General features: G+C 35.2%; 1 long non-coding RNA gene across 1 annotated transcript; it reads left to right on the forward strand.

Annotated features, from left to right (window-relative positions):
* The first annotated feature begins 6,899 nt into the window (after window positions 1-6,899).
* Window positions 6,900-9,010, forward strand: LOC147568723 (uncharacterized). The gene is made up of 4 exons (XR_015238421.1): window positions 6,900-7,027; window positions 7,433-7,507; window positions 7,672-7,746; window positions 8,963-9,010. It is a non-coding gene; the product is annotated as an uncharacterized LOC147568723 (long non-coding RNA).
* The last annotated feature ends 322 nt before the right edge of the window (window positions 9,011-9,332 follow it).

Raw genomic sequence — 9,332 nt, forward strand, 5'->3', positions numbered from 1 at the left:
CGCGGGATTCTCATCTGTGTGAACCTTCATGAGAGAAATATCACCTTCCTCTACGACATCTCGTACGAAGTGATATCTGACAGCGATATGCTTATTACGAACATGATGAACCTGATTCTTCCCCAAGTGAATCACACTTTGACTATCACACTATACCTCTACGCACTCCTGCTTAATCCCTAGATCATCCAGAAGACCCCACAACCGCAATGCTTCCTTCACACCCTCGGCCATAGCCATATACTCGGCCTCCGTAGTAGATAACGCAACTGTAGATTGTAACATCGATCGCCAACTAATTGGACCACCATGAAACCTAAATACATAACCAGTAGTAGATCGTCTTCTATCTAGATCGCCAGCATAATCTGAGTCAACATAACCGCTTACCTAACATGTGTCTCCACCAAAGCACAAACCCGTATCAACAGTACCCTTTAAGTACCTCAAAACCCACTTCACAGCTTCCCAATGTGTCTTCCCCGGGTTTGCCATAAACCTACTAACCACACTAACGCCTGTGAAAAATCCGGACGAGTACACACCATAGCGTACATCAAACTGCCAACTGCACTAGCATACGGTACACGATCCATATGATCCTTTTCCACCGTAGTAGTGGGAGATTGTCTTCCCGAGAGCCTGAAGTGTGGTACCAAAGGTGTTGTCACCGCCTTCGCATTCTGCATCCCGAACCGAAAAACTACTCGTTCGATGTAACCTTTCTGATTCAAGTACAGTTTCTTACCTGATCGCTCTCTCTTAATCTCCATTCCCAGTATCTTCTTTGCAGCGCCCATGTCTGTCATCTCAAACCATTGACTGAGTTGAGATTTCAACTTATCTATCTCCACCATGCTTCGAGAGGCAATAAGCAGGTCATCCACATACAAAAGGAGATAAATAAAGTCACCTTCGCGAAGCTTCTTGATGTATACACAACAATCATAGTCACTTCTGCGAAGACCATGCTTTAGCATCAAAAAATCAAATCGTTTGTACCATTGGCGAGGGGATTGTTTCAATCCGTATAAAGACTTTCTCAAACGACATACTTGATTTTCTTTACCCTCAACCTTGTCTCCCTCAGGTTGAGCCATATAAATTTCTTCTTCCAGATCACCGTGCAAGAAGGCGGTTTTAACATCGAGTTGTTCCAGCTCAAGATCACTGTGAGCAACAATACTCATAGCACCCGAATAGAAGTATGTTTCATGTCCGGGGAGAAAATCTCATTGTAGTCGACCCCTTCTTTCTGTGCATAACCCTTGGCCACTAGTCTTGCCTTATACCTTGTACCCTTGATCTCTGAAGAATCCTATTTCTTCTTGTACACCCATTTACAACCAATAACATACTTCCCTTCGGACAATGGGACAACCTCTCATGTCTTGTTCTTGTGAAGAGACTCCATCTCTTATTGCATAACAACCAACTAAATCTCTCTTTCCTCCGCGGTAATAGCTTGTTTGAAGGTGACCGGCTCGTCGTCTTCCACCGAGAGTGCATATTCAACCACATTTGCCTGCCCGTAATGCTTAAGAGGTTTGTCTGACCCTAACCTCTGTACCGGCTTATATAACCGTTTCGGCCTAGTGTGTACCGAAACATTCTGTTGTTGTTGTAAAACTTGTGTACCTTCCCCTTGAACCTCCTCATGATCGGGTTCATCAATTTTCTCATCTGGAGTATTATCCTAATGCTCCACCTGATCATGATTCCTAGAAACCCATTAGTCTTCAGCTTTTTACTTCCACTACTTGAGCTTTAGTAGACCCAACATCACCACAACTAGGCACCGTAGCTTTCGCCATAGCTACAATAGATGACTCATCAAATACCACATCTCTGCTGATTACAAACTTCTTGTCTTCCGTACACCATAGCCGATAACCTTTGACTCCTGTAGCATATCCTAAGAAAATTGCCTTTTTTGCTCTATTATCAAGTTTGTTACCTTTAACGTAGTAATAGTCCGTACAACCGAAAAACTTAAGTCTCCCGTAATCTGCATGTTCACCTGATCACACCTCGTAAAGTATGTCGCCATCTAAAGAGGAATGTGGAGACCTGTTCACAATATATCATGTTGTAGCAACAGATTCTGCCCACCATTCTACGCCTAATCCCGAATTGGAGCGCATACATCTAGCCTTCTCAAGTAGTGTACGGTTCAATCTCTCTGCGACTCCATTCTGCTGAGGTGTGTTTATTACTATCCAGTGCCTCACAATGCCTTCCTGATTACAAAATTCTGAATGCCCCATCCGTGTACTCGGTCCCATTATCCGATCTTAACGTCTTCAGCTTTCGACCAGTTTTGTTCTCAACCATTGCTTTCCACACCAGGATTGTGTTGAATGCCTCATTCTTATTATTCAGAAAATAAAGCCAGACAAATCTCGAATGATCATCAACGAATGTAACAAAATACCTGGAACCACCCTTGGAAGCTAACTTTGCCGGTCCCCAGACATCGGTATGTACGTAGTCTAATACCTCTTTGATCCTGTGCTTGCTTATAGAAAACGTCACCCTGTGGGCCTTCCCGAACACACAATGCTCACAAAACTCCATGCAAGGCTTCTTCATGTCCTTCGACAAGCCTATCTCGCACATCAAAGATATACCCTTTTCTGACATATGACCAAGACGCATATGCCAAAGCCTCGTACTAGCTGTTGGATTCCTTCCACTGATTCCTACTGCTACATGTCCCGTAATTGTTGTCCCCAGAAGTTTGTATAAATTATCGTAACGAGACCTCTCATTACCACCAAAGAACCCTTAACAACTTTTATGGATCCATTCTCTATAATTATCTTACAGCCGTTCCGCTCTAACACACCGAGGGAAATTAGATTTTTCCGCAAATCGGGTATATGTCTTACGTCCGTCAATGTTCTCACCACTCCATCGTGCATCTTGATACATATTGTTCCGAGTCCCACAGTTTTACATACATTATCATTACCCGTTATAACTGTATCACCATCTATACTCCTATAGGTAGTAAACCACTCCCTATTTGGACACATATAGTGTGACGCCCCTGAATCAAGCATCCACTTATCGAAGATCTTCTCAGACACCTCTGTCGCCGAGAAACATTCGTCGGGGTCTTCTGACACATATCTCGCCTCTTGCATCTCTTGTTTCCCGTTCTAGCCTTCGTTCTTTTGCTTCAACTTTCTCTTTGGACAAGCCGCTTTAAAGTGGCCAAGCTCACCACAACTAAAGCACGTTTTCTTGAAAGAGCCTCTAGATTTCCCGCCCTTTCCCTTTCCTCTTTCATTACTCCTCCTCCTCGTTGCAAACAACCCTTGTGCTTGATCCTTGTCTACTCCACCCGACGTCATACCGCTAGTAGCAACCTTACGAAGGTCATCCGCTAATAACGAATTTCTCGTCTCTTCCATGCTTAGACTGTCACCAATAATTATCAAAGTTTGAACAAGGTTCTCATAGGATTTAGGCAATGAAAGTAACAATATGAGGGCTCGGTCCTCATCCTCAACCTTAACATCAATATCCTTCAAATCTGAGATAATCTTGTCAAACTTGTTCACATATTCCTGAATAGAAGAACCCTCTTCCATTCTACATGTGAATAACTTGGATTTTAAGTACACCCGATTCGTTAAAATTTTCGTCATGAAATTGCTTTCTAGCTTTAACCACACACTCGCCGTCGTTGTTTCTCCGTCTACTAGGAACGCCACGTCCCTCTCAAGACACAACATAATGGTTGCCCGTGCTTCGAGATCTAACTCTTCTCAATCCTCATGTGACATATCTCCTGGTTTCTTTCCCGTCAACGTCTTGTGTAATTTCTGAGGGATTAGCAGATTCTTCATCTGCATCCGCCAATAAGAAAAATTGTTTTTCCCATTGAACTTCTCTATCTCATATTTTCCTTATTTGACCGTACCACTTCTCGATCCCATCTTCTCTTCGTTCAATCTCAACAAGGCTCTGATATTAGTACTAAAAGTCGCGGAAGCCAGGGGCGGAACCAGGATTTTTAGGTAGCCTGGGCAAGCCTAAATATGATGTATTAAAGAAAAAAAAAAATTTAAGTTATTTTAGGGTCAATTGTAGAAGATGGTAAAATTTGGAGGTCTTTTTTGTAACTTATTCATATTACAAGGGCAAAACGAGAATTAGTCTCACGAAGTCTTAAAAACGCCCCCAAAAAACCGTAAGGACGCCTCTTCCCTATACAAACTTTGGCTTAATGGAGGCGCCTTTCTTAAGTATTGTGAGCGTCTTAACCTTTACCAAAGAGGAGCCAAAAACAAAAGTTTTTGTAGATCATGTGAATAAGTTCGAGCCTTACCCACTGAGCTAATTGCCCAACTCTGCCTATATCTTTAATAGAAAACTATAAATATCAGCCTGGGCCACTGCCTAGGCTGGTCTTCACATAGGTTCGCCCCTGGCGGAAGCTATCGAACCTATCCTAGAAATTGATCCGATTATAAAAATTAATCGAAAAGTTAAGCCAGAACTAAATATGCAAACAGAATTTAACGAGTTTCGGCTTTAAAGCCTACGTCCTCGGGCGAACAAGAAATCTTTATTGAAGGATAGATAAAGACAACTCACACAACCCGCAAGTTCGTCCCAAGATGGTACCGTATAGAAATTTAACCTTCTATACTAGATCTTCGACGACCGAAAAATTAAACACCGCTCAAAACTATGAACAAAAATTTCTCTCTCACTTGCTCTCTCTAAAGAATAGTTGTTGTGTTTGTTGTTGTTGTGAATTACAAGCACTCAACCCCCCTATTTATATAGGATATCCACCGTCATAACAAGCTCAATAATAGAAACTTTGGTTTCTATATTTTGGTGCCATTTAACAAGCCAAAATTTAGAAACCAAAAACCGCCTCTTTCACAAACCAAAACTGCCTATTAGAAAAGCCAAAGAAACTGCCTAAGCTTCGCACCGCCTAAGCTTCACAATTCAAACTTGAAACCGCCTCTTCAATTGGATTTCCAAACCCAATCTCACAAATATTGTCCGAGAAATTACAATCAAGAGGCACGCAAGCTTGCGGCTTTACTTCCCCATAAGTTCATTTCGATGAATGGTCCTTACGGTGTTAAATTGTGTTACAGTTTAGTCCACTTTTCTTCATCCTCAATCGAGATTACATTCTCAAATGTTTAAACTTTATAACTCCTTTATTTATTAATTGAAGATTTTACTCAAAAAAAAATTTAGTGATCATCAAAAAATGTTTTTTTTTTAATAGACATGGAAATGAATGGCGCATAATGTTTTTTTTTTCATAGACTTGGAGACAATGTTATTTCGATGTAAAATATATTTTTAAATAAAATGTAAGATCAAAACGAAATATAAAAGTTAAATATAATAGTAAAAACATACAACCTAATTTATGAAATATATGTATAGTAAATATTTTGTATATATTAATAATAATAATATATGAAATATTTATACTTAATAAATATAATTAATGAAATACTCAGTATAAATATTATTAATAAAATACTCAATATTAATATTATAAATAAACTATATTTATTTTATTAGTAATATAAATAAGTATTATTAATATTTAGTGTATACATTATTAATGTATTTAAAAACACATATAAGCACTATTAATATATATATATAATATAAATATCACATAATAAGCCGATGTCGCGAGTTTTGAACTAGGTATAAAACCGAAAAATTATTTTATAAACTTATGAATTTTTAATATATATATATATAATATAAAATCGAAAAATCATTTTATAAACTTATAGATTTTTTTAATATATATAACACATAATAAGCAGATGTTGCGAGTTTTGAACTAGGTATAAAACCGAAAAATCATTTTATAAACTTATAGATTTTGCTTAGTTATAAAATAAAAGATGGCTTAATAGTAAATCTCAATTCTGGTAAGTGTATGATTTTTTTTCTTTTATGATCAAATGTAAATTTATCTACTTCTACCACAGTAACTTAAGAAACTCTCAATTCTGGTAAGCCATGACATCTACTTTCGAACTCTCCAAGGGTACATAAATAAGTTTGATAGACATGGTATGAGTTATTGTTTGCATCCTTGTATATACCCCAGTAACTTAAGAAACTTTTATGATCAAATGTAAATTTATCTACATCTACCACTGGTTTGTTGCATAATTTAGCTACAACATCATGATTCCCGAGCTTTCTCTGGTAGTATTCACCATCTATCCTCATTTCACTCTCAATAACTAATAGATGAGACATATCTAGAAAAAAAAAAGTAGGTTTAAGTAACAAGGGATGTTACATTATAGATTTTTATGTACAACTTCAAAATTTGATTAAGGGATGAAGATGTATTATCAAACAACTTAGTATACAATGATAGAATTTGCACGGGAAATATGATTTCGAAAATGTAGAGCTACAATGACTAGTATATAGATATATTTTATATGTTTTATAATATCATTACTAATATAGTATATTTTAAGTATTTTATTAAAAATATACAATAATATTTAAAATATAATATTTTATTAAAAATATAATATTTTATTAAAAATATAATATTTTATTAAAAATATAATATGTTATTAAAAATATAATATTTTATTAAAAATATAATATTTTATTAAAAATATAATATTTTATTAAAAATATAATATTTTATTAATATTATTACTAATACAGTATATTTTATTAATATTATTATTAATATAGTATATTTTATTAATATTATTACTAATATAGTATATAATATTTAAAATATACTTGTATTATTAAAAATACTTTTTTGTTAAATATTATTAATAATCTATATAACAAAACAGAACTGTGCTGATTAGGACAAAAGCTGATTAGGACAAAATTAATGACACCGTCTTCCTTTCTTCCTCTGTAGACGTAACGCCTCTCCTTTCTTCTTTCGATTTTTCCCCCAAACCCTTTTTTTTCACATTCATATTCCAGTCTCCTCATCTCCTCTTTCACCCCAAAACTCCATGAAATCGATAAGGTTTTATCTTCTCTCTCTCCCTATTTATCTATTCCTTCAGATTTGAGTTCAAATGAATTCATTTTTGTCTGTTGTTGCTAATGTTGATATGATCCATTTGTTTCCCTTGTGTGGTTTGTGAATCAGGACCAGATTTGTTTGAATACTCTGACTATTTATGGTTTCCTTTCATGTATCAACTCAGGATTTTCATACTAGAAATAGGTTTCTTCCCCATTCTGAAAAAACCTAGGCATGAGTATTGGTTTCGATTCCAGGAATGTTTGGGTACATACGTTGTTCAAATGATACATTTTTGTGTCCCCAATCAATTTGTAACAGAAATACGTTACTTTGTTCTTTTTTTTGTTCTTATATAGATTCTTTTTCGTTATAAATTGTTCAATAATTTTGTGTTATAATCAGAGGAAAGAAATAGAAGAGGAAGGGAGTCTATAATCAAAACTTTCAAGTACCAAAGAACTCCATGAAATCGATAAGGTTTTATCATCTCTCTCTCCCTCTCTCGCTCGGATCATTACTTTGATTTCTGTTTTGTTTTGATTTATGTTATATAGATTATTTTCCATTCTAAATTGTTTTGATTTCTGTTATATAGATTCTTTTTCATTCTAAATTGTTGAATAATTTTGTGTTATAATCAGAGGAAAGAAAAAGAAGAGGAAGGGAGTCTATAATCAAAAAATTTCAGGACCAAAGAACTCCATGAAATTGATAAGGTTTTATCATCTCTCTCCCTCTCTCCACTCTCGCTCGGATCATTACTTTGATTTTTGTTTTGTTTTGATTTCTGTTATATAGATTCTTTTCCATTCTAAATTGTTGAGAAGGAGGTAACTCAATTACCAATTAATTTTGAGGGGGTAACCTAAAAAAAACCCAATTATTATGTTATAAACAATTGGAACTGAACTCAAAAATATTTATTCATAAGTAGAAAATATATTTGTGGGATCAAAATAGAGAGAAAGAAAAACATTTTCCCAATGTGCGCATAGGGTTTTGATGGCTTTACGAGCACGATACGCGAAGTACATACATATATATAGTCATATTAAATATTTTAGGATCCCGCGAAGAAGTCTTACAAAACTCTAATAAAATAATGAAATGATTCAAATTCTAGAATACGATGACAATCCAAAGTAGCCACTTTAACATCCCTGAGATGAAAATTTCTTCTCAATTAGGACGTTCTTCACATTGATCCGAGATGCATAGACTTTGAATCTATTACGATTTATTCTTCTTAATGTTTGGAACTGCCTTAAATAGTTCATCGCATTCCTCATAGTTTTGGATACAAGTAAACATACCATTAAAATGAAAGTAAATGGTAGTAACAGTTTTAATTGCTACATTTAAAGGTTTTAGAATAGCGAAACAAAATAAGAAACGTCCAACATTGTGTAGTAGAAAATAACTTTTTTTATTCTTAAAGAAAAATCCAACACCCAAGAGCAAGAGTAGAGCCACCTATAGGCAACCCTATCACAAATGCAATATACGATCCAATCAAATGCACTAGACCTAGGTGTTAATAAAACATATAGAATGTGAGAGGTTAGAGAGGGATCCAGCTTGTTTTCTTCCTCTGTAGATATTAAATACAAAACATGATACACATATTAATGTAATATTTTTATGAACAAAAATCTTTTTTATGTTTGCTAAGTAGCTAGGTGTTAAACTACTTTTTTATATTAATTATACTAGTCATTACCCGTGCCAGAGGCACGGACAATAGTGGTTTGAAACATTGAGAAAAGAATGGCGGGGGCAAGATATGTAACCCTCTCATAACATGCAAACTTGTGGTCTTTTTGTTTGTGAAGATTGAAATATGCATCAAACGACATTTTAAGTGTGTATTTGATTTCGAATAACTTTTCATCTTTCTCGTTTTCTTTAGTTTGGGTTTCAATTATTTTGTAGGTTCATCTTCGTTGTTATGTATTCTTCACTCATCTATCCCTTTTTTATGGTAAGTTCTTTCTCATTTATATTTGTATTGTGTCTTGGGTTCTATTGTCCTTTTATGGAATTGCTCGATGGTTTTGCTGAAAGAAATTTAGTTGTTTACACCAAACTAGGTTTTGTGTATTTTGGAGAGAAATCAACGTAACTGGTTGGTTGAGACTTATATTACGTTGATTTTAAGGTTATAAGACTTCCGTGACAATAGTGCTGACATTACTTAATTGATTCGCAGATAAATTACTGTCAATTTTTTGGGTTCCGGCAATACAACTTTCGGACATTGGTGGTACCATGTTTGTATTTAAAAAAAAAAAATTTGTATAAT

This window comes from Eschscholzia californica, unplaced genomic scaffold (assembly GCF_041429995.1).
Source record: "Eschscholzia californica isolate CP2 unplaced genomic scaffold, dmEscCali1.0.p SCAF_1, whole genome shotgun sequence".
NCBI classification, from domain to species: Eukaryota; Viridiplantae; Streptophyta; class Magnoliopsida; order Ranunculales; family Papaveraceae; genus Eschscholzia; species Eschscholzia californica.